The sequence below is a fragment of the Hyaena hyaena genome, unplaced genomic scaffold, assembly GCF_003009895.1.
Source record: "Hyaena hyaena isolate Hyena2069 unplaced genomic scaffold, ASM300989v1 scaffold_96, whole genome shotgun sequence".
NCBI classification, from domain to species: Eukaryota; Metazoa; Chordata; class Mammalia; order Carnivora; family Hyaenidae; genus Hyaena; species Hyaena hyaena.
In genome coordinates this window covers 1,225,473-1,252,290 of record NW_024080729.1, presented here as the reverse complement: position 1 = coordinate 1,252,290, position 26,818 = coordinate 1,225,473, and the positions used below count along the sequence as shown (strand labels likewise).

General features: G+C 46.1%; 1 protein-coding gene and 1 pseudogene across 2 annotated transcripts in view; one reads left to right on the top strand and one right to left on the bottom strand.

The window, feature by feature from the left end:
• BTBD9 (BTB domain containing 9) overlaps window positions 1–26,818 on the bottom strand; it is a 411,574-nt gene that overhangs the window by 25,801 nt on the left and 358,955 nt on the right. The window lies entirely within an intron of this gene.
• On the top strand, window positions 22,223–23,333 carry LOC120233812 (annotated as a pseudogene).

Genomic DNA, 26,818 nt, shown 5'->3' with positions numbered 1-26,818 from the left:
AAGATGATGGACTCTCAGGGGCGTGCCACCCATTTTGGCTCACAGCCAAGACTGGGTGATGGAGGAAGTGTCTGAATAGGAGCAACACGTGTTGAAAATAAACGTGGTCTCTGTTTTGAGCACTTACCACAAAACGGAAAGCCCTACCCTGGACTCAAGTCCCAAGCTGTTACTCTGGCGGGGCTCTCTACGGCACAAGCCACTCCCCTCTCTTGAGCTACAGGCTCCTCGTCTGTCCAATGCTGAAGAAAGAACATGACTCCCCTCGTTATAGAAGTAACCTCAGCTGGTGTGAGCTCCAAAACTGGGAGATTGTAAATGTGTGTCTACACATAGATGTGTTCAGAGAGATCTGTAAGAATGTTTGTCAAAATGTTGATCAGGGTTTTAGCTTTGGATGAAAGAATTTCCAGAGATATTTACTATACTTGTGCACTTTTCTGTACCGTCTGAATTTGGTAGAATGCATATGTAAGCATTTTTGAAAAGTACCTATCCTGCCTACTACTCAAGGCTTTAATACACATCATGTGACATGAAGCAAGTGAAAATGCCAGCATGGTATTATTATGCAAAATATTTCTTCTTGCGGGGATGGGTAGGGGTGGGGTGACAGTCAAGATGGTAGGCTTTGATCCTGGCCTTTCATGAACTAGAAGTTGGATGGCATACTTGGGCTTTGGGTCAGAATCTCAGTTTTGCACTTTTACCAGCTCTGTGACCTTAGGCAAGCTGCTTAACCTCTCTGGGCTTCAGTTTCCTCATCTGTAAAGTGAAGATAATAAAAAATATCTAACTTTTTATGGTGAAGGTTAAATATACTAACAAATATAAAACATCCAGAACAGTGTACTAAGTACTGAAGTACTAAAAATGGTACTGTTATTACTATTATAGGTGGTATTGTTATTACTACTATAATTACCATACAGCCAAATGAGTCTGGACAAGACACACTGCTTTCCTGGGCCTCATCTGTGAGTCATCAGGTTTGTTAGTATGTGATTTGCTAACTACTGCTAAGGTTCCCAGGGGCACCCGAGGCAGCCATCAGCACCCATTTCTTGGAAGCAGTCAAGGTGGCTGGGCTTTGGAGGAATTATGCAAGCATTTCTTGAACAGACTCTTGAGCCTGGCACCTGACTGTTAATGGGGGATCCATGCAAGATGTAGTGCCTGTCCTTATGAGCTTCCTAAGCTCTCTGGGGAGATCAGCTATCCTTGCAGGAAGTAGAGAACATGTCAACACTATACTGGTCCCAACTCACAGACTGGTGGTGTTCCAAAGCTTCCCTTGTAATTGGTTGTTTGAAGCTTGGAAGCAATTTTTCCAGAGAAATAAAGTTATAAATTTTGATTGGTTTCCCAGGCTCACCCATAACATTCAATTTAACCCATAACGAGGCTGAAAGACTATATATATATATGAAATTAAAAAAAAAAAGGAAGAAAATGATGTTGTTGCCATAGCAGTAATTAAACAAGCCAGAAAAACAAGAGCTTGAGACAGTCTCTCTAAAGCTGCTGCTTGATGAAGGATTAAGTACTGTCAGGCGCATGAAATCAGGCATCTGTGGCTGGCATACAGTAGGTGGTCTGGTAAGAAGGAGTGAAAAAGTGGGCCAGGAGCTGTCCCCTGTCTGCAGACCACTGTGTGGCTCACAAAGGGCTTCACAATCATGATCTATCACATTTGGTTCCCAGCAATCTGTTAGGTACCTAGGCAGCCAACTGCAATCCCATTTCGAGGTAAGACACTGAGGCAGAAAGAGAAGCAATATGTCAACATTCCAGCGTGGCCATGTGTAGAGTCAACACCAGAAGCCAGATTTACCGGCTGTCTTCCGGTAAAGGGCACAGAGAGAAACTTTCTGACCGAGAGGCTGGGGCACTGAATGATCCCTGTCCTCTGGGTCCTAGAGTTTCATACCTCACGTATGTGCCGGTATTGGGATGCCAGACCGGAGATCACACAAGTGAGTGGATCACAAGCTGGCCTGTGGTCCCTACATGCAATGGGGGTGAACTGGTTGGGACGGTTCCATGGGAAACAGTGCTCGGCACATGGTGGGCGCTCAGTGACTGCCAGCTACTGTTCTGTCCTTATATTCACACATATGGAAAAGCGAAGAAGACAAGAGGCTCCACAGGCGCTACTCTCTCCACACAGATCAGCATGGAGACGTGGAAAACACATGAGGTCGTACTGACAGGCGAATCAGGGGACCGCATCTACAATGTGCCCCCCCGCCAACGTTACTCATGAAAACAAGCATGCTTGCAAAATATTTTTAAATATTTTGGGAGGAGAGGCTGAATTCATGAGAGTGGTTGTCTCAGACAGGGTGAGGAATGAGTTTGCTGATGGAGAACAAAGGAAGCTTCAACATTAACTGGAATGTTTTATTTCTTTGATTAAAATAAAAAGATGAAGTGTATGTGAAAAATATTAACTACAGTCAATTCTGGGGATGAGTATGTGAGTGAATGTTAGAATACTTCTTGTTCTTTTCTGCATTTTAAATAGTTCTTGAAATAAATAAAAAAAGAGGGAGAAGAAAGGCATTAAAGCAGTGTCTGTGTTTATGTGAGAAACATAACCAGGGGTGGAGTTAACCAAACTGCAAATATAGAACTTAGGGGGCTGGGTGGAGTCAGTCCCTCTGTGGACATGTGGATTTGCCAGGTGGCACCACAGGCTCTGGGGACAAGTGCGTCTTTGTGGGAGCAGAGGACAGGAGAGCTGCCGGCTGGGGGAGGGGCGCAGCCTCCATCTGTAAGTGCCACTCACCACGTGAGTGGTTCTGGTGACAAGGGCCACCAGAGAAAGGAAGTCAGCGGGCCTCAGCTGAGATTGGCCTCCCATCCTAAGCCTCATCTGCCTTCTCTGGGGATCCTGTAGATCCTGTACCAAGGGAGGCTGGTCTTTTCGGCTCTGGAAAAATATGTGACTCTGATGCCTATGCTGTAAAGAGAATGCCAGGGTCAGAATTTTTCTGGAGCAGACTTGACAAACACTGGGGAGATGGCCAGGGCCATGGTGGCAATTAAACATGGCAAACTGAACACTCAGGTTAATCTTTGTTCCTCCACTAAAAGGGCAGTGAGGAAATCTAATATATGCCTCATATCGAATAATCAAACATATGTGTTCTAACATACATACATACACACACACACACACACACACACACACACACACACACACACACACACCAAGCAGACACAGATGAAGAGACGTTACCCTCTCTGTGTTTTCACCTGAGAGAAAATGCACAGGAAGCAAGCAGATCGACACTAAGAACCCTAGAAAGGCTCATGTCCCTGAGTCATCAGTAATCTTTGAAGGTGGGGGTGTACCGGGGACCGAACTATGAGAACTGGTTGAAAGCAAGTGAAAGGAGCAGATGGACTCCCCGTATCACCTCCTCTTCTTCCTGTAGAGCAGGGATGAGCCCTCTTGCACCCTGGCAGTAGACAGGGATTTCAGTCTGGAGTCCTTGAGCAGAGATAGGGTCTGCTCCCGGGTCAAGGCACAGTAGAGGATGGGAACCTAGGGGGCTGTGAACAAGGAATCACATAGATGTGAATGTCTCAGATGGTGACACTTCCAGTCTCCTACCCTCTCTTGGCTTTGAGGCCACCACGATCCAGCTTTAATCCCCAGGCAGGAGACTAAGGGTCCCTCTGGAGACTGAGCAGCCCAAGAGGAAAGACCTGGAGAAACGTACCCAGTTTCCTTCTCCCTGTCCCTTAGTTTGCTTTCCATAGTTATTTATCCAGTGCTTACTATGGGGTAGGTCCTCCTTTAGACTCTGCCCTCAAGCTTACATTCTATTTGGGGGCTTACATCTAGCCCCAAGTAAATATAGGGGCAGCTAGAAAAATGAGGCAGTGGTAGATTGAGAAGGGCACACTGCTTTTAGAGAACATATTTAAGGAGGTTCTCTCTGATACGTGACAAATGAGCTAAGGCCTACACCAGCAGAGTAAATGGCCGTGTGGATCTGGAAGAACGTTCCAGTGAGAAGAAACAGAAGGCAGCAGCTGTGCTGGCCCTGAATGAGATCGGGCAGGGCTCTCCCAGTGAAACACCAAATCCCTGTCTGAGAAACTTGGAAGGAAGTCTGCAAACCCAGCCGCACACAAAAATCTTCCAACCAGCTTTCTCAATGCCTAACATTTGAAGGAGAACAGCCAGTCCAGGACCACCACAAACCCTAACATGGAAAAGAGAGCCCGAAAGCAGAGAAAAGAAAAATGATTCAGAGGATACAGGTAGACAGTAGACAGAATAAAACTTCAGAAACAAACCCCTACACACTGCCAGAAAAATAAAAGAATTATTACACTCTTGAAATAAGAATAAAATGATATGAAAAGGGGATATTCAGAGAACAAGAAAATGCTCTTGTCAATTGAGACTATGAATTGAAATCAACAGTTTCACAGAATAGAAGCTTAAGCTGAAATTCTGTGGAACAACCAACAAGATGGCAAAGATAGAAGACAGAAGAAAAAGGATAAGAAAATGAGAGGTCCATATTCAACTAGTAGATGTCGTAGAAAAAAAGGGCAGAGAAGGTATGAGCTATAAAACTGTCAGAGTTAAAAGAAATGTTCCCATATATGAAGGACATAACTTGCTAAGTTAAAGAGGTCACTGAGTGGCCACTACAATAGACAGGACCACCAAACATATTATTGAGAAACTCCAGAAGATCTAAATGTTTCTGGACAGGGCAAAAGCAAATCAAGGTAAAGATGAGGGCATCAAAATTACATAAGATTTTTTTAAGAGCAACACTGGGAGTCAGGAGATAATAGAGCTGTTCCTTCTAAGTGCCGAGGGAGAAATTAGTCCCAGCCAGAGGACTATTCCTAGCCAAGTCACATATTTGGATAGAATAAAGAAGCTTGGATTCAGGCATATAAATCTGAACACATTACCTCCAGGGCATTCGCTAGAAACTTTTGGAAAATGTGCTCCATCAATAACAAAGGATTAAACCAAGGCAAAGGACCCTGAAAAGAGAGGACCTAGGAAGGTGGGAAGGGAAAGTGGAGGATGAGAGCTGAGGAGAGGCCTAAGGGGACCAGCCCTGCAGGAGAAGGCAGGCAGGGCTCCCAGGGGAAAAACCAAGCGGTATTAGGCTGGGCTGTGGGGATTTGTGTGGCTCTGACAAAAATAGGTGATATGTACCTATATAATCAATGAATGACAGATATATGGAAACCTAAGTTAATTTTTTAATGTTTGTTTACTTTTGAGAGAGAGAGAGAACGAGCAGGGGAGGAAAAGAGAGAGGGAGACAGAAGATCCAATCTCTGTACTGACAGCAGAGAGCCTGATGTGGGGCTCGAACTCACGAACCGTGAGATCATGACCTGAGCTCAAGTCGGATGCTCAATTGACTGAGCCACCCAGGCACCCCCTAAGTAATTTTCAACTCCAGGAAAAACAAAAGATATTAAAATGAAAGGCAATTTTAGCGATCTATGTGGCTTAGTCCCAAACAATAGTTAGTCACACTAATGCCAACACTAAATGCTAAAAATCAATTTAAGAGGAGTGAGAAGAGGGGCGAGGAGAGGGAGAGAAATATGCTCATGGGAGGGAAGGGTAAGGAAGCTAAATCCTTATCTTCCAAAGTAGGGAAATGATCGATAATTTCGGTAACAGGATTAAAAAGCAGCAGGATAAGCATATAGTTTAGAAACCTGAAGGCACTGACCAAAAGAAAGGTCTATAAGACATGAACGTGTTTGCCTCAAAATCTAAAAGACTGATCATGTGTTATGGTGGACAAGTTGGGGGGACACAGGCACCTTGACACACTGCTTGAGGAAGTGTAAACTGACACACCCCACCAGCAACATTTTGAATGTGCATACCCCTGGATGTAGCAATTTCTCTTATGTCACTTGAGCTTATGACATGCTTTCCAGTGTGCGGACCCAGGAGCAAGGACTGCCGGGCAGCCAGGCAGCACCGTGTGACCAGCAAGAGAACAGAGATGACCTAAATGCTTCTCCCCAGGGATTGGTTAGGTAGATTATGGGCCATCTCTATCCCTATGATGTAAGACTGTGCAGCCAGAGAGGGCGAGGGAGATGGAAAGGAGGGAGAGGGGGACCCAAAATTCTAGAGTTCTTTGGTATAGAAAAATCTGTATTTAAAAAAATGGGAAAATACACGCATTTGTTTCTGTATAAACGATCGACTCTGGAGCAAGAGGTGGTGGGTGAAAGACATTTCACTGTCTCTAGTTCTTTATTTTTAAATCATGATAAAGGTATTTCCTCTGAATGTATTATCTTTTACAAATATTAAAAAATTGCTGAAGAGAAGGAAGGAAAGCAGCTGCCTCTGGTGAGTAGGACCTGGGGTGGGGAAGGATAAAGCAGTGTACCACTGCTTTAGCTAACAAGTCTTGTGTTTCTACCTGACTTTTATTTATTTAAAAAAATTTTAATGTTTGTTTATTTTTGAGAGAGACAGAGTGTGAGTGGGGGAGGGGCAGGGAGAGAGAGGGAGACAGAATCTGAAGCAGGCTCCAGGCTCCTGGCAGTCAGCACAGAGCCCGACGCAGGGCTCAAACTCATGAACCCCGAGATTGTGACCTGAGCCGAAGTCAGACGTTTAACTGACTGAGTCACCTAGGCGCCCCTCTACCTGACTCTTAAAGCAATGTATAGCTTGTGTAAGTTGGTAAAAATTAAAGAAATTCAGAAGTTGAAAAATAAAAGCAGAGCCAAGAAGAGGAGATGAGCCTATGGTGAGGAGGAATGGAAAGGGTATGTGGGGAACAGATTTATTTACAACCTTTGGGAGCAGGGCCAGAAGGCAAACATGGACCTTCAGAAAAGATTCCCAGAAAGGAAGGGAATACTAAAGGCTGTCCCCTATCAACTGAGCTGCAGTGACAGCGGAGCCCTCTTGGAGCTGTGTGGCGCTGAGATGCGACAGGTGTAAAGGCCCTGAGTGAGCCTGCAGACTAGCCTGCAGATCCCTCTGACAGTTCTCCACGAGCGCACCTCACGCTGACCCCTAGCTGCCTGCCGTCCCTTCGCGCACGCGGTTTTTACGGTCTCTCTCACAGCTGCGACAGGCCCAGGATCCCACACTCATCTGTGATCAGATCTAAAACCTCACCAGGGTCTGGGTGTGTGAGGGACAGTGCGTCTTGTACAGCACTAGGGGAGGCCAGAATTCTAGGGTTGTAACAGCCCTTAAACGGGGTCCCCCATGTCTCTTCCGTGCCGGCTCCCAACCTGGCATATCTGGAGAGCACCCCCTTTGCCCCAGAAACAGAGTGACAGGGTGTCCTATGCAGCAGAGAGGCAGGGTTGGCCCGGATTCTGATGAGCCCTTCCCAAGAGCTCCCTGGTTTTCAGATCGCGGGCGCCAGCCTAAAGGGAAACCTCTGTGCCGGGCAGGTCGAACCTGGCACCCTGGGAGGAAGTGCTTCTGTCTTCCACGATGCTTAACTGGATTTTATGGAGTCTCACTGCCCTGACTTACAGGGAATTCTGCGCTCGCTCCATTTACCCTGTCTCTCCACTCAACAACTATTTACGGAGAGCCCGCTACGTGCCAGGCCCAGGAAAACCACTGCCAAGTTAGTCTAACCTGACTGCGGACCTGAGGTGGCAGGAAAACAGATTGTTAGGAGTGCCTGGGAGTTGTGACCATTTAGTCACATGCTGATCAGCCACATGCTTACTGCGATCAAAGGTCACACAGGGAGACTCCTAAGGCACATCTTGCTTGTCGACTGAGTAGTTTTAAAAATCTAAGTTAGCTCCCAATTAAAAATCGGGAGATTTCACCTAAAAATACAAACTTCTGGTTTCTCTTGAAAACCAGAAGACCTGGAATCCTTGGGTCCTCTTTTTTGCAGAGACAACACTGGCTAGAATTGAGGTGAATGAGATAGACCCAGGTCAGCGAGCTTCTGGTGGTCTCCATCACTCTCTGGAGCCTGCCCTGGCCTGCTGTGCTCGCTCACATCACCCACTTGGCTCATGGAGGTGGCCAGGTTTCCATGCCAGCCTTAGAGAGAGCTCAGGTGGTGTTAAAATGGAGCAAAGTAAACATCTAACTCTTGTACAGGAATCGTACCATCTCAAAATTCTTTGGGAACCTAGCACCAGACTAGATATACAAATTATGTTTCATTAATAATAATAATAAATCTGAGGCACCTGGCTGGCTCAGTCAGTGGAGCATGCAACTCTTGATCTCGGGGTTGTGAGTTTGAGCCCCACGTTGGGTGTAGAGATTACTTAGAAATAAAACCTTTACCAAAAAAAAAAATCTATCTTCTTACACTGTTCTGTTCTTGGCCTTGAGAACTGGTACAACTGAGGACAGAACAGCGGGTACTGATAGTCTTCAGTCACTGCTGCTTGCCTTCCCCCGGGCTACAGTTAGTAGAAGGTTATTCTGTGAAGCTTCCAAACTCCAACCCCCAGGCCATGCCCCCTACCAATTACACTCAGAATCCCTGGGGCGCATGAGTCCCATTTAAACTCCTCAGGGGATTTCACTGAACAGTGGAGGTGGAGCCCTTCCCCTGACTGGGGATGGGGGTTGGGGGGCAGCCTGCTGGGGTGGACACGTGTTTTCCTAATTACAGTGCAAGTGAGCAGTCCCCTAGTTTCTTCCTGCCTGGGGGTTTCTGGACCTATGTGGGCATTTTATGCTTTCAGGCCTCTCTGGTGAATGCACTTGCATTTTCTGTTCTAACATGAGTTGGTCTTGGGTTTTACCTTCCCTGCTAATGGCATAATTTTCCCGTTTAGAGGAGTTTCCTCTCAAAGGAAAGTCAGGACCCTCCTGCCAGCTCCTCGTAAGAGTGAGCTGGAAACTTCTTACCCTATGGCAGCCACAGGAAGGTCTGTGTCCTGGGGAAATTCGTAGAGTGTTTACAGGAGTAGTGGGGGAGCAAAGGGGAGAGGGGCCGTTTTAATACCCTGCATCCGCACTCAGTTCCCATCCCCAAGGCCCCGCTCCCACTCTGTGCATCCACTCCCTGCCATGGAGTACTCCTTGATTCCCCTAAGGGGATGCAGTAATTGATGATTAGCATTCCAAAGCTTGGCTTACATCCTGCTAGCCCGTCATATTTAATTACATTTTAACTATATTCGTCTTCGATAATAGCACGAACATAATTTAGATAATTATCTCTCTCTCTCTTATTCTCTGACTCTGTCTCACTTAGAGCTCCTTGCAACAAAAATCACTTTCTCGGCTCAAACACATAAACAGACTCTGGGGCCAAGTGCTTTCCTCGCTCTCCTGCAGCAGCTGTGCTAGAAACGCAATGGTTCTGAGTATCACACAGAAAAAAAGAAAATCCACGTTTCTTCCTGCCTCTGTATTCATGTTTGTACACAGCCGGGGGTGGGAGTTGGTGCGGGCACGTGCACGCGCGTGTGTGTGCTCGCGTGTGCACACACCCACGTTTCCACCTGGGCAAGAGCTTCTGTGTGCTATAGCAATGGGGGAGTCCTGGTCAATCAAATTAGTGTCTATAAAGCACTCTTGTGGTCTGGCATTTCTCTCTTCCAAGGTTTAATGGCTTCCCTCACAAATTTAAACTCTGTTGAAACAGTTCTAAATGTCTGGGAAGTCTTCTGAAGAGACCTGTTCTTTCTAATAGGGTTTCTGTCACACTTGGATCTTATAATTAATGACCTTTCCCCTTGCCTATTATCCGTCTTCTCCAAGAGCCCATCAGGTACAAGAGGGAAACCTGGGGCTCTTCCAAGGGAGAGTGCATCTCAAGCCTATCGCTACACAGCGTCAGGAGTCCCCACAGACCCTCCCAACCGCCACGGGGTCACGTGCCCTCCATGCCCTCTGAGTTCCTGGCCTAATAACTCCCCTCCCCTCCCTGCTGAGAGCAAAACATACTCTTCACATACTCCTCAGGAGCTCTGTTAGTTTTCCTGGTGGAGCCAGAGAGAGCTGAACAATTTAGGTAGGAAGATTTTACGTTACAAAGTTCACACCTCTAAGATTTTTGAACACACGAGGGAATAAAAATGGCCTCAGAAATAGCTACTATCCAGGATTATCCTGCTCAGGGTCTAGAGATCCAGAGCCTGCAAGAATGTCAACAAACCACTTTACAAGATACAGTGTGGGGATGAGGGGGGGTCTTTACCCGCAAACGCTCCAGGTTTTGACCATTTTCTTGTATTTTCAAAGGCTCCAATACAGGATTTCATATAAAAAATTCCCCTTGTCTGATATTGAAGGATTACCCATTAGTTATTCATCTTCAGACAAATTCATTTTTCATATGGCTCTAGGTCCACATCAGAGACAAAAATCCTTTTTTTTCCCCTTGAAGAATAAATACCCCCAAGTAGTCCCCACCCTGGTGACAGCCAGGCAGGGAGAGGTTGAACTGAGGAGTATCTGTGTAGTTAACAAACATAGGGACCCTTGCTGCCTCTTATTTGGGAGGCCAAAATTCCTAGCTCACTCTGGAAATAAAGACACAGACTTCAGGAAGCCAGGCAGAGCAGTCTAGACCAACATTTTGCTACCACTATGTTCAGCCCACTGACCAACCCTTCTGATGTGACTAGGCCCAGTACTGGTTCATGTGCAGAGGGGAAATCGGCAACACGCTGGTTCTGCCAACTGACTAGTAACTCTCGGTGACCCGGGAAGGTTGTGGGGTCCCATCCTTGGTGACGCCAAGGACCAGGACAGGAGCATTCCTCCCTCTATGGCATAAGTTCTGGATCATTCACCTCTCTCGGTGATGGCAGCTGGGGAGAATGATCTAACTGGGTTTCACGTGTTGTGAAGTTCCTGTCCCTAACAGACGGGGCTACCTTAGGCCAGGCCAGCGGTGGGTTTGAGGGGACACATTTCTTCTCCCTCATGGCCCTGCCACAGGCTCCACATACCTTGGTTTGCTCCATATTGTTCGGGAGGGATGTTCCTACTTTTGATCGTTTGGAGCCCAGCTCAGGTGCTTAGGAATTCTGCTGGAATCGGTCCGAAATGGAACAACCACTGGGTCTTGGTCTCGGCTGAATGGATGGGAGAGCAGGCCGCTTGGCCACACTTTCCGCCAGCAGGTAGCTCTAGAGGCTGGTGGGATGAGGGCACATTCAGTTTGCTCTTCCCCAGAGGATTCCCTGTCCCCGGCAAGTACAATGCTCAACAGAAATATTGATTTAATGACGTGAGTGGCTCCTTTCAGTCTGAAAGGAGAGCAGCCTCGCTCTGAAAAGGCTGTTGCCTCTGAGGAGAGCGCTGCCTCCTCCCTGGCTCTGTGTGACTGTCCAACGCCACCTCCGTTCCTCCTCCAGAAGCACACTCCCTCGGAGATGCACGCCGGAAGTGTGAGGACCATGCCTGGGCAGGAGCCAATACTCAAATGTTAAGAATTTGGCAATTTCATTTCCTAGTGTTTTAAATACCAAAAGGATTGAGAACACAATAAGGACTAAATAGCCCTGCATTTCAGGTTTTTTAAAAAGGGCTGCTTTTATGGAAATTCACGCCAAATGCCTATGCAGAACAAAACCCGACCCTGACCTCAGAAACTCACCGCAGCACACACAGAAGTGAGCCAGTGGCCCTCCAGAAGGACTGCCAGGCATTCTCTGAGTCAAATCTGACCAATTTCATAACTAAAAATTACACTAAGCTCCTGCAGGTATTCCAGATCTGATGACATGCCAAATTCGTTCAGCACCTAACACTGGAGAGATATTCAGTGAAAACTTAAAAATAGACTCTCCCTCTCCAGCCATTAAGGGCCTGATATTTGTAGCTGAACAGGTAAGAAATTGGGGGCATTGGGGAGAGCTTTAAAAATCTCCAGAGTACAAAAGAATGTTTCTCTATGATGAAACCTATCGCTCTTCGCCTGGAATTGGCCAGGATTAGCCTAGAGCCGCTGAACACACTGCAATCTCTGATAGGAGTTCTACGATAAAAGGTGACAAGTGTTTCTGGCAGGCCCCATAAAGGCCCTTTCTGGAATTTGCATAAATGGCCACATTCAACACAATTAAAGCCGATGTAAGGCAGTATGGTGCATGTAACAATCTTTCTTCTGGGACATTTTCTGTTCATGAAAAAGTGGAACTTGAAAAAATAGTTTCTCGGGGCGCCTCGGTGGCTCAGTCAGTTGAGCCTCCGACTTCGGCTCAGGTCATGGTCTCATGGTTCGTGGGTTCGAGCCCCGCATCGGGCTCTGTGCTGACAGCTCAGAGCCTGGAGCCTGTTTCAGATTCTGTGCCTCCCTCTCTCTCTGATCCTCCCCTGCTCATGCTGTCTCTCTCTCTCAAAAATAAATAAAATATTAAAAAAAAATAATTTCTCTCTCTTTCCAAACACTTTCTTGATAAAAAGTCACAGCCAGGCCCCACCCCAACTTAGTGTTGATGAATTTCTGGGTGTGTGCACTCTCTTGCAGCCCCCCTGGTTCTGAGTCACCCTCTGACCTCTTCCCTGGGCTCATGCCTACAGGCTGGCAGGGGGGAAGAGCTCCGTCCCGTGGCCCTGCTCGGCTCATCTCAGTGCCTGCAGCCAGGTTGCCGTAGTGCAGGAGGAAAGAGAGAGCCACTGGCTCCCTGTGACCTTCCAAAGCACGGTGGCCGATGCGACAGGACAGGAGACAACCAGGGCAGGTATGAAGTACCCAAACTAGGTTAAATAATTTAGGTGATTTACCACACAAAAATCAGATGCCAAGACAAGTAGGGAGATTTAGCTGGGCAAGGAGAGCGGTTGGAGGTATGGTAGGCCAGGGGGTCTGTTCAGATCACTTTAATAAGCCATAGGTGCAAAATCAGGATCAAAACCATAGGTGCAGAATGCATGGGAGGCATCTCACTCTTTATGATGAATCCTAAGTCCCCTCAGGCCAGCAACATCAGAGATTCCCTCTCTACATTTTATAAACCTAGGTGTTGTGTGCGCACACAGGGGTGTGTGTGTGTGTACATGTGTGTCTGGGACCAAGATCTGATGCAGTGAATTTCTTAACACCTGCTTTGAATTTTGCTCGTGACCCAAGGCTAAGACATCAAACAATGACTTCTTTACTACTTCATAGTAAACAAGCAGCCATGAGACATGCACAAAAATATGGTTTCTTTTCAGGTTGTGTTTTAATCTACCCCTAGTTATTCGCCGTGCTAGTACCCTGCCCTGAGGGCTTTGCAGAGTTGAAGGCAGATGCCAAGAAGTCAAACTGCATTCAACAAGGTTAAAAGTTATCCTTGGCACATGGAAATCTTCTGCAATAAACTACTACAAGACGGTTGCTGAGGCTAAATCAGCTTATTTTTCTGTATTATTTCTTGGGGAGAAAGGTTGCTGGGTGAAGGGGATGGGTGAGAAAACTGACCAGTAACTCTTTCTGATTCCATTGTCAGCCTTTAAAATCAGATAGATCAGCTATTAATCTGAGGAAGCCAGCAGTGAATGTGTGCAATAAATTTGTCATCATTTTATGAATAAGCTCTCGGTCATGAGGGCTTACTGTCTGGCAATTCACCTTTTCCATGATATTTTCTATCAGTTGTATTTTGGAGCTTAGAAAGAATATTATTTGTGTTCCTGGAGCTCGGAACATAAAAAACCCTCAGAGTGATGGAGATGTACAGGCAGGCTTCGTGTCTGCCCCTGGGCTCGCTAAGCAAACAGTTTACCGATGCTTGAGTGAACACCACCAGGGGACAGGAATCACTCTTCTGGGTCCAGGAGAGCACTCATCTCCTCAACAGCTGCTAATGAAGGCCCTGTTAGCACTAGATGACGTTGCACATGCCCATTGGCTTTCTGTCAACGACTGTCAAATAGAGCTGTTGGTAATCACAGCTGGCAAGTTGTTTAGTCAATATTTTTGAAAAGTTCAACCAAGTGTGTGAAAGCACAAAGTAGATTTTCCTAAAGTTGCAAGATGATTTACTCATCTCCCTGCTCTGTTGTGGCTCTGCCCCCATCAGGATCACACTGGCGTCCTGCTGCACAGTCCTGAAGGGCTGTGCGGCGTGAGGTGCAGAAATGGATGAAATTTCAGCTGTTCTGTCACTCAGCTTGTTTTTTTCCATCAAGCCAGCGGAATGCTAGATCTGAGACTCTGAACTAGAGATGAACACAACAACAACAAAACCCTAACTAACACCAAGAGCAACCAAAAGCTGTCCCAGGGAGGAGGCCCTTCAACATCAGTTTTAAAGCTTTAGGGAGGATATCAGTATTTCTGCCCTTCACTCCTTACAGAAGGACTATATTCTAGAACTGAAGATGGTAAATGTCCTTTTTGGAGCCATTTCCCTGAATGTGACAAAACATCTTCAAAGAGAATCCCACTAAGTTAGGAACAGCAGATGCTGCTACATTTGCTGACTCAGAGCATGTGACAGGGAGGTGGCTGCGCCATCTTTGGTGGTGGATATGGATATCCATCTTTGTTGCCACGATTTTCACTTTCTCCATTTTTATAATCTTTGTTGGAATGATCATGACTCACAACTTTGGGACAGGATACCCTGCTAGCAAAGTAGACTTGGGACTAGCAGACTGGTATAGGCTCTGCCTGAACTCTTCAGAGAGTTCTTGTCCCAGCCTTCTTTTTATAGGGACTGAGTCTAGTTAGCAACACTAAAAGGCATTCCACAGAAATGCAGCATTTGGGAAACACAGGTTTCCGCTGAAGATCTTAGATGCTAGGACTCTCAGGTCTGGGTCCCTGCATGTACAGTCGCAGGTTTATATCCCATCTTCTTAAGCTCCTCCCTCCAACATCCCCCATTACAGGGGTGCTTAGCAGCTGATGACAGCATCTGAAGAATCTGCCATGGCACTGAAATTCTCACTGGTTCTCATAACTGAACCAGTGTACCCTGGCCTGTGCTGTGGCTGACACGAACACCTTCACGGTCACTGAAGAATACAGGAACCACCTTCTGGAAAGAACACTGACATGACCTAGTCCAGTGCTTCTCACAGGTAGAGAGGAGTCGTAGTCCATAAGAGAGTCTGATGTACATTCTGATGTACTGTGCCAGGGAGTCTCAAATTCATCAGCAGCACCTGGAGGGTGTGTTCAACAGAGACTGCCGGCCCCACCCCCAGAGCTTCTGATTCAGAAGGTCTAGGGTGGAGCCTGAGAATTTGAGTTTCTACCAGGTTCCCATTTCCCAGTTGATGCTGATGAACTGGGGACCCCACTTTGAGATTCACTATTCTATTTTATAACAAAGAGGACAGGCCTATGTTACACTAGGCAGAAGGCAGCAAGCTGGAAAATCATAGGTAGTTTTAGAATAAGGAGACCAGGAATGTGTAAGAAGATAATTTTAGTGGTACTGAGGATGGGGGTCTGATATGGAGATGATACTATGGGCAGGAAGAGGGGCAGAGAGAGAAGAGAGAGAATCTTAAGCAGGCTGCATGCTGTCAGTGCAGAGCCTGATGTGGAACTTGATCTCATGAACTGAGATATCATGACCTGAATCAAAATCAAAGGTCAGATGCTTAACTGACTGAGCCAGCCAGGAAACAGGGAGGTTTTAACTTTCCAGCAGGGAGGTTTTAAATCCAGCTTTCCAAAGTACTCCACAGGTATCCCGGTCAGGTAAGAGGTTTGCTGGCAAAGGGTCACAACTCTGGAAGAGGAGCTGTGTTGGAGCAGGAAGTTCATCAGCCAGTAGTCACAATATCTGGGTTTCGGCCCACGTTCTGCCACTCACTAGCTTTATGGCCTTGGGTAAATCACTTATCTCTGGAGTTCATGCTGTCACACCTGGAAAATACCTATCCTGTAGGGAGTCAAAGGAGGCAGAGGCTGGGAGAACCCTCTATAAACAGTTACTATAAATGTCAGAAATCCCTCTGCTGCCACATGACCTGTGTCCTTGAGGGATTTCCACTGCTGTGGGACCCACCTGACTCTCCCTTCCCTGCAGTCCCTATCAGATGCATCTCCCCCCACCCCAAGCAGGGAAGGTCTGCAGGAAGTCACTCAGCAGTAAGGTGAGCCCTGCTTTGGACCCGGTTATCAAGTAGTTGGGTCCTAGGAATTGGCTCTCACCTCAGTCGTTGTCACTTAACGAGTTATGTCATACCTGGTTACAGCAATTATTCTGTACTCAAGTCCACGCCTACCCCCAGGGTAAGCAAACTTTTACTATCAAGGGCCAGAGAGTAAACATTTTAGACCACATAGCTCCCTGCCACATACATTTTTTTTTTTTTTACATCTCTTTAAAAATGTAAAAACCATTCTTAGTTTAAAGGCCATATAAAAACAGGCTATGGGCCAAATATGGCCCTGACCCCTGTTCTGCTGAATTCCCTTCATTCCCTAAAGTCCTAAGGTCCTGCTATAACCTTTCCAGTCCGATAGTCTATTTCTGAACTCCAATACTGAAGGCGGGGTCTCTCACCTTGCTTGGAAGACTCCCCCTAAGTGCCAGCTCCTAGGCTGTGCTATTTCTAGAACAACCTCCTGGACCTGCCAAACTTCCACCTAGGACTGCTTATCTGGACTTTGACCCCTTCCTACTGCAGAGATTTCTCGAACTTTCTCTTCAACCTCAGCATGAGGTTGAACCCATGTCCAGGTTCTGACTTTCCTGATCTGGAATGTCTACCAGCAGCTGCCTGAGTTCTAACCTATAGGCTGAGTGTGTGTAACACGGGCAGAAACTCACATGAAGAGCCATGTGAAGCTGTGATGACTGGGCAACCTCACAAAGGAAACACTGGTTGTCTGAATTTTCTTTATTCTCAAACCCCAATGATCAGCAGATTGTGTATTTCTCAGGCACAAACATTTAATGACTACTTACATATGATACTTCATTTCTACACATATGAAATTAAAAAAAAATTAATGTTTATTTTTGAAAGAGACAGAGCATGAGTAGGGGAGGAGCAGAGAGAGAGGGAGACACAGAATCTGAAACAGGCTCCAGGCTCTGAGCTGTCAGCACAGAGCCTGACACGGGGCTTGAACTCACGAGCTGTGAGATCATGACCTGAGCCGAAGTCGGACGCTCAACCGAGACACCCAAGTGCTCCGTACACATATGAAGTTTGATTTCTAGGTGTGTTTGACATTTTATCTGATAGGGGGGACACAATCCATGTGTTGAGTGTGACTTCCTAGACAGACCATGCTCTCCTACAGTTTTGGGGAGTGACCAATGGAGTGGGCACCAGGGCTGTTAGCACCGGTGGCTACTGATGACTGACTAGCTCTTTGTGGAGGGCTTAGTGGGTAGAGGCCACACAACCAGTGCTGCTCAGTCTGCTCCTTCAGAGGAAGCATGAAGATTTTCATTTATCATGTTCTCTTCTTTAGACTCAATAGTCTCTCCTTACTGAATTAGCCACCCACGTCCAGCTTCTTAACTTTTATCTTTCTGATTAATTCTCGGACTTCAGGCAATGGCTCCAATTTTGTCCTGCAATGTAGGACGGCATCAGCACCTCACATGCAACCTGACTGTGGAAAGACACAGCTGCAAAGCTTTGTTATTCACCAAGAATGAATGAGGCCAGGTGGTAGTGAAATGGGTGTGTGTTCTTACAGCAAAATAAACTCAGCAGTCACTAGAGATGAAAAAGCAGATAATGTAGGCTGTTTTTGCCACGCAAGCCATCAAGAAACATTTGTTACACCTTTCCACAGACACAATGACCTAAAATACACACAAAAATGATTTCAAACCCTGAGGAAGGCATTCAGCTGTCATCTCGCAGACGCTCTCCACAAAGGTGACAATCAGACCCTCTTTATTTTTAATTTATTTTTAATAAGGTAGAGGGATGGTATGTAATATGTTCATGATTTGACATGGCTATCTGTGGCTACAATATTCAAATAAACTCCCATGGAAGTGAATTTGTTAAACATCGAGATAGGAGGAGCAGTCACTTCTTAGGCTGCAGTGTCTGATCGCCTGGGCTGCTGGAGGAGGGGGTCGAGGAGAGCGAGCAGGAGCCCAGAGTGTGTCGTGGGTGGTACATGTGGTGAGGACAGTACCCCCGGGTGAGCACGCCCCGTCAAGGCAGGGTTCTCCCACCACCTCAGCACTGTGGTTCCGGGTTCCTGACCTTCACCAGCCCCACTGAGGAGCGAGCTGTGTTCTCACGGCACCAAGCTGAGTAGAGAGAACATCTGAATGGGAGTTTACTCTTGGCTTTCTTTGAATAAGCTTCTTTGGCAGGGGAAAAGCTTCTTACCTCCCCCAAGTAGCTTGTACTTGAAATACAGCTTTAGAAAGGGGTGTAACCCTATCAGCGTTTTCACTGGGATTTGAAGCTACCCTTACTGCATGGTTTGACAATATACACTTATACTGGCCAACAAGGGATCTTTAACTCAACTCCCATAAAGTTTTACAATGTATGATTCATTTCAGAAATGAGACCTGATAATGCAGATTTATCACGACGAGAAGCCTGCCTTTAAAATGTGATTTAATGATGCCTATACTTATTCACTGACATCTTTATAAAACTGTTAGCGTGGAAATATATTTGTCTTTTTGAAAATAAGTCTTCCTTTTACATGTATCGTGCAATCCAACAGCCATACATTAGAAACGCAGCAGAAAGAGTAGCAGCAGTTTAACTACTGAGGCAGCACTGTGCTGAGCGCTGCCTTCTTTGGATCCTGGCTACACCACCAGGCACGGCAACCATGTCCTCCTTTCCAGCAACCTCCACTCGTGCGTGTGAGTCCCCGGCTCAGGGCTGCTACTGTAACTAGAGGGTAGAGAGAGGCTCTCCAAGGTCACGCAGAGGCAATAATGCTGTAAATAAACAAGCTACTGATTATGATTTAATGCTGCTTTTCTTCCTACCTTAACTTGGTTTATGAGCAGATCTTGATGATTTAACCTTTCAGCCAATTAGAACAGAAGGTTTGATTGACAGCAAATGAATAAATAACATTTTAGTGCAGGAGATAGAATCATCCTCCCCTATTAATCAGTCCCTCTGCCCGTGAGCAGGTAACACGATATTTATCACGCCACTCTGCTACAGTCCCTTGGGGTGTCATTTCATGGCCTACCAGTAAAAACTTCACATTTACAGCAACTGCCCCTCTATTACTGTCGATAACATCTAATTGATATGTCAAACCTCCAAGGAATGCAGTAAATTGAAACACTGCCTCCCCCAAAGAAAATAAACTGGCAAACAGGTAAATCAGCACATGCCTTCTTATAATCACCCAGACGCCTCCTGTCCCAAAGCCTCCCACCAGGAGCCCACTGCCACCCTCTTTATTTCAGGTTCAGGCACTCAACACCCCACTGCACAGACACACAAGGCCAAGAGCACCACCAGATTCCTGCCCACAGAATGTCAGGGAACCCTGAGCACAGCCCAAGACAAGCCAGTGCATTTAAATCATTTTGCCAGTGAAAGCCCAGCTAGACTGTGGGCGCCACAAGCATTACGTGGTGTGCAACTTGGAAGACAGCAGTAACAACCCAGTAACAATACTGCAGATTTCCTCTGAAGACCAGGCAGTGCTGTCAGAGATAGGATCTTATTTACCTTCCAAATATCCCTACGTGTAGGGAGGAACTGGAATAATTATTCATTGTTCAGAAGAAGAAATGAAACCCAGAGAAGGTAAGCGACTGGTCGAAACACTTACCGTGAATCAGATACTTCTGACACTGAAATACAAGTTTGTCTTAAAAAACAGGGCTTTTAGCCACTCAAAAATAGCACTTAAAGGTATTAATAAAAATGCTTCAAAATCACACTGATGAAGAGAGAAAGGACTAAATTAGCATTGATAATTCAATCATTTTATTTACTTAACAAAAGAATCCTGATTTTAATAATGGACAAAATAAGATGCAGAATATAATCCCATGGAGGCACCATGAACAGAAAAGGTTCTAGCTGAAGAATATATAACACTCACCTCTGTGTCTCAAAAATAGGAACACCACATACATCAAAAGTAAATGAGACGTCTATATAAAATGTTCATTTACAGCTAGACATGTTACACACATGTAAATAGGGGGTGCCCAGACATGATCTTTCTGGCATATTCCATTCCTCCTCTCGCTGCTTTCTTTACCCATTCTCTACCGTTTTTGTTTGTTTGGTTTTTGTTTTTTTAAATAGATCTGATGTGAGGTGAACCAGCAGAAATGAAGTTATAATCCCGAGTTTGGGGGAAGATTTGTAGATCATCACAATAAATAATTTAAAAGGATTCTTTTTTTCTTTAAATTTTGTTTAACATTTATTTATTTTTGAGAGGCAGAGAAAGACAGAGGGCAAGCGAGGGAGCAGCAGAGAGAGAGGGAGACACAGAATCCGAAGCAGGCTCCAGGCTGTGAGCTGTCAGCACAGAGCCCGACACAGGGCCAGAACCCATGGACTGTGAGATCATGACCTGAACTGAAGCTGGGTGCTTAACTGACTAAGCTACCCAGGGGCCCCTAATTTAAAAGGATTCTAACAGCTGATCCCACTGAACTGTAGCGCCAGATAACCACCCTTCTAAACATGGGAAGTTGTCCTTGCATAGGCATTTGGGATTTAAATACTCAGTTATCTTTCTTCCTACCCAATTCCTCCTTCATCCATAGGTCTGTCCCCTGTGCCCCACCCCCCCGTCACATTGCTCCTGTCCAATCTTTCCATTTCAGCCAAACCTTTTCTTTTATTTTACTTTTGTTCCTTTTTTATTTTTTTAAATCACTTATATCCAGCCCCAACATCTTCCCCTAACTTGCCCAATTTCTCATCTTGCTTTGAAATCCCTGTCTTGGTCTTACTTCTTTCTATAGTCTTTTGGAGTTGCTGGGAGTTCTTTATAATTCTGAAGTATGGATAATTTAGTAGTAAGATTTATTCAAGTCTTTTGGCCTGCACAGCCTCTTTTTCTATGTTGTCATTCCTCGTCTTGGATTTATCAGTCTGCCTGGCTCTGCTGGAAAGCCCCTGGCCTTCTGAGCAATATTCCTTATGTTGGATATGGTCATGAGCATTCTGCTGGACGAGGGCCATCTCATAATGACGTGAAAGAAAAGGATTGTCAAAATCTAGTGTCACTGCTTGGGGGAAGATGATCCTTGGGGCAAAACTAATGTTGGATGAAAAATACTTAAAATCTTGCACAAAGGCTTTTAGAGATTACCAGCCAGAGTACACACAATGTACAAAGAGTAGAAATGGAGAGGCTCGGTCTACTGGAAGGTGTGAACATGGGCAAAGAAGTGCCATGAAAGAAGGGTAAACATGTAACAAAAAATGCTCATGTAAGAAAAGATCTGCAGGAGGGAGAATGATCTACTACTGAGCCGAACACTCGTATATAGCTAATCCAGATAGAGAGCTAACTTTTTTCCCGTTTCTAATTTTCATGACTCATATATTTAATCAGAGTAATCCAAGTATCACCCATTACAAACTTGCAGCTTAACAAGGGACTTGTTTCAGAGTGTGTGTGTCAGGTGGTGTTTACGTTGCTTGCAAGGCTTGGTCATTCAGGATGGGATTGTAATTTCAAGGTAGTAATGAAGTGTGATGCTGCAATTCCACAATTTAATTCGGGCAAACCCATAAATATGAATCAGAAAGCCACATTTAGCTTAAGGTAAGTAACTTCTGATGGAATTCTTGCTGGGATGTGGTGAATATATGTCTTAATGAGCTTCCCTATGAGATGGCACATATAGTCACCATGGACAGGAAGATAGGAGAGTTTGCTTTCTTGTGGATGTTCCCCAGGGCAGCCTTTGCATTGGTCCCTGCATGCTTGGTCAGAGGTCCACTTACTCACCTCTGTGCCTCTGGAGCCTCAAAGTCATCCATCCCTTCATCTCCCACAACACCATGGACAAGTGGAATGAGAACAAATCGGTTAATCAAGTTGCCACCTCTCACCCAGTGATATGTCCCTAGAGGCTCTGAGATCCATTTGAATCAAGTCACCAGCAGTCAAATTCAGTGGTCACAGGAAGAGGCAGGATGCTCAGGGTACATGAGGAAGCTAATCCAGCAAAACTGGTGATGGTAAAGTTTAAGGACCTCCCTAGTTGGTAAGATGTAAGAAAAGAGAGGCATTCTCTGGCTCTAATGTCTTCCTGGTTGCTAATGTCCTCCTGTGAAACCAGTCCTTTAGTAATTCAAAAAATATTAATATGTACCAGGTATTACATGGGTATCGGTCATGCAGATATGAACAAAGCAGACAAGGTTCCTACTTTCATGACACTTAAAGCCTACTGCAAGACAGAAATTAGTAAGTAAATTACATGTAACATAACATTATAAATGTGGCAGCTGTTATGAAGGAGAAAAGCGGGGTGCTATGAAAGAGACTAACAGCGGAGGCTAACTCTATTTTGCCTGGAAATGGAAATGGTGATTTAACCAGTGTGGCTCAATGGTCATTTGAGCAGCCAGGCAAAGAGCAGAGATTAGGGACTATCTATGAGAATCCAGAGAAGTGTCAGAGGCAATCTTGGATTTGAAGGAGGTTATGACGTAGTTGAAGAGATCAGTGATGTCTTCCTTGTGCACAGAGTTTTACCACTTAGAGATGCCTCTATGTACACGGATTCATTTGAGGTAGGTATGGCTCACACATAAAAAGAGACTAACAATACTTGTGCTCAGTGAGCAAGCACAGTCCATTGGCTGGGATGGAATATAAGGCTAGAAGCCAGAGGCAGACTGAGTTCTCTGCTTCCCAGGCATTCTGAATCCTGAATCCTGAATCAGGGCACAGAAGCCTGCCTAGCCCCAGGTTATGTACCTATTCCTGTCCCCTTACAAAAACACCTGCCCTGCCTTGCCCTCTGCTCCATCCACAGGAATGTTAGTTAGGCTTGTTCAAGTTCCTAGAAATAGGTCACCACAGGTTTCAGAGAGGGGATGGGAGTGTGAAACCCTCTCTTTGGAAAGATGCTAAGATGCAGACCCCAACCTAGGTGGTTGGATTGCACAATTCAAAGTATGGCCACTTAGAGAAGTCACGGTCTCCCAGGTGAACAAGGCCATCCCCACGGGGGAAGGTGACTGTTCACTTTGCTATAGACACGGGGCGCAGAGAATCAAAATGGAAGTCCCCCTCCAAGAAGATGGCAGGCACCCTAGAGCCCCACTTCACCTGCCCCTCCTGCAACCACGAGAAGTCTGTGAGGAGAAAATGGACCATGCTGCAACACCACAATCATCTCTTGTACTGTGTGTCTAGAGGAATCCCACAGGACCATCACATTACCTGTCCAAGGAGGTGGACGTGTACAGCGACTAGATAGACACCTATCAGGCAGCCAGTCAGTAACAAGGCAGAGGACCCACCTCCCTGCAGTCGCACATGCTGTGGACCTGCCCAGCGGCTCAGCCTTTTGTGTATATGGAGTGGGTACGGATGTGGTTGTGAATGTGCATAGATCCACCTCGCTCTGAAAACCTTTACCTTGCTGGCTTCTTCACCCTGGTGTCCTGTCATCTAAGCAAGGTCTCTCCAGGACTTTCTAGGCTCCTCAGCTATCTCACCAGCACGCTGCCCATTTGAACTGGACTGCCTGCCCCTCTTTCCTGCTTCCAAGGCATGTGGCCTGAGATTTAAAGCCACAGTCCCACAGGCCCGTAGGCTGGGCCCTGGCAGAACAACTCCTTTTCATATTAAGTTGCTTTTGTTTTTTTTTTTTTTTTTTTTTTTTTTTACAAATAGTTTATTGTCAAATTAGTTTCCACATGACACTCAGTGCTCATCCCCGTAAGTGTCCTCCTCTATGCCCATCCCCCCCTCCCCCCCCACATCCATCAGTCCTCAGTTTTTGTCAGCATTCAAGAGTCTCTCATGGTTTGCCTCTCTCCCTTTCCCCCACCATTTTAAGTTGCTTTTGTAGAAGAGGAAAGGTCTGGGTCTGGGATAACTGTCGGTCATGAGCCCTTAAATACAGCAGCAATGAAAAACAAACAAAACAAAGCAAGACGGAGCAAAAGGAAGGCACTTGAAAGCTTTTACAGATTTGGGACAGTGGGAGCCCCTGCTGGTGCTGCAACCCCAAGAAAGGAAAGTCAGTAAATGGGGACCGAAAGGCACACAGCAGCCAGCAAGATGGCGGAAGTTCATAACGGGTCTGTGAATGTGGGTTAAGCCATGATCAAGAGGAGTCTGGCTGGACAGCTCCAACAGGCCCAAGAACAATTCATACAACAAAAGAGTATGAGAGAAGAAAGGTTAAGAATCTAAGGGTGATACCAAGACTTCTGACTCTGGGAAACAAGTATTAAAACTCCCAGAGCTGAGATCTGGACTCAACAACACTTAGGTCTCATGTTGCTTGCCCAGGTGTGAGTGCACATGTGTGCATGTGCACACATGCACATGGTCACAGAGTTACCTCCCCTGACATAAGAGGCATCTGAAGCCATTTGTGGTACCATGGGGATCCAATTAACCACAGTCTCTCACAAACATTAAAACACTAGTTAGACAGGAAAAATACTGCTGTGGCCCATCAAGTGCAAGCTACAGCTCACAGAGCATCCCTGAATAAAACAAAGACCTAAAGACAGCAGGGTTGCTTTGGAAGCAATCGACTTTATAACCACAATTTGACCCAGGATTTTACAGCTGAGACAAGCAGAGGTTTGGGTATTGTGAGGCTTATTATAACTTCACAAGTGTGTCCTGGAGTGGCTTTCTTATTCAAAATGTTGCTCAAGTCTCCCCTGTGCAAAGTCACTTAACAGGGAGACCAAATGCTGTAGCACAAGGAGACACAGAACATCATCTGGAGATGCAGTATTTCCTTTCTTTAGGTTTTCAAAAATGCCTGGATTTTGAGTTCTCTCCAAATGAGACCACTGCTGGGGTCTGTGCTTTGAAGTCCTGGCGACAGGCATTAGTGCTGCCGCTTGCTGTTGTTTTAAGGGTACATATTTATTTCATAGTTCCCAGTTTATGTTCTCCTATCTCCTGGCTTCAAATTCCTCAGATTTCTAATCCAGAGATTCTTGAAGGACTAAACAAAGAGCCTCTCAAAAGTGGCTGGAGAATAAAGAGCCATGTGTTGAAGCTGGCTGGATGCTACAGAGCCCCAGACATACACGGCAGTGACTGTCCTTGTCCCCGCTGCTCTGGTGGGGCAGGACGGAAGGAAAGTGGTTGATGGCATGAGGCGGACGAGGGAGCAGAGCTGGCCAGCCTCAGTGGCAGCCGGAGTTAGCTGGCTGAGGAAGTTCAAGAGTGCTTCAGAGGAGACCATTAGGACCTCTGCAGAAGGCCACAATGCCCATCTATGAAGAAAGCGAGGGGCCACTCTGCCTTGCGCTTGCAGCCCCTCCTGCTGACAGGGCTCTGAGGGAGGGCATGATGGAGAAGGCTGGCAGTCTCTCCATGCTAAGAACTCAGGCACCCGGACACGGATTGGCGGGCAGACTTGAGAACAGTGGGTGCTGTTGCAATCTGGCACTTCTGGAACAATATGTGTGTGGAACTTGGCTCAGAAGAAGCCCTTCTGCCTCTGACTGTTGGGCTTTTGGCTGTCCAGCCTGCTGACTGGTTGCCCGAATTCTGCCCCACTGCCCCAGGGCACTAGAACACAGAGTTAGAGAGAGTCTTTCTTTCCCTCCCTATAGGCCCCCCCCACCCACCCACTTCAGCTGCTCATCTGGAATACTGCTCCTGTTCTAGTGTAGATGCTCATTAACCCTTGTCTCTAACTGCTGCTGCTGCCGTCCCGTTTTCCTGTCTCCTGGCTCTCTTACTGCCAATTCATTCTAATTACTGTTGTAAGCACAATCTACCTGAAGGAAGCCACAACTGTAGCAGTCCTCTCTTCTGCATAAGAGGAGAGTAAGGTTAAACTCCCCAGCATGGCATCCAGGGACTTCCACAGTCTGGTCCCAGTTTGTCCCTCCAGCCTTGTCTGCAGCTGGGTCCCTGCTGACACACTACATTTCAGGGGCAGCCCAGGGCACACCACTGGACAAAAATCCTCCTCACCCCCGAACCAAGAAGGGAAAGTCCCTGGACCTCCCACCTGACTCTCTAGTCATGCCAAACCATGAATGCATCAAGCTATTTCACATCTCATGCCCTTGCATAACGCCGCTCCTGCTCCAAATAATACCCCCCCAACCCTACATGGTGCCCCAGCCAGCATCTACTCATCTTTCAAGATTCAGCAGAAATGGCACCTCCACCAAGAGACCTTTCTTTACCTTTCTCAGGGGAAATGGCCAGTCCCTCCACTATGTCTCCATCGTACTCAATGGATACTTCTATGGTGGCATCTGGAATTCTCCACTACACTTATTTATTTATGCATCTGTCTCTCTGGACGATAACAGAGCACCGTAAGTTCAGGAGTCTAAGAAAGTTTGTAAGTGGGACACAGTAGATGCTCATTAAATGTGTGTTAAAGGTATGAATAAAAATTGTTAGTGCCAACTATTGGGGTTCATAGAATTATAGTCTTTTTTTCCATAAGACAGCTCCGCAGACATTTAAAGATCATTATCAGGGGCGCCCAGCTGGCTCATTTGGTAGAGTATGCGACTCTTGATCTGGGGGATGTATAACTGCAAGCCCCATGTTGGGCACAGAGTTTACTTTTAAAAAAAAAAAAGATCATTATCATGACCTTACAACCCACTTCATTTTTCTTGTCTTACTTGTGTTTTGCTTTATTCCTGGTTCCTTCAGTCGACCCTGCCCACTCCCTTCCATCATGAATCAGCTTCCTGCACTCTCATCACCTGCTCATCTTCAATATCCCTCTTTAACTATGGACACATGTGCCCTGACCAACA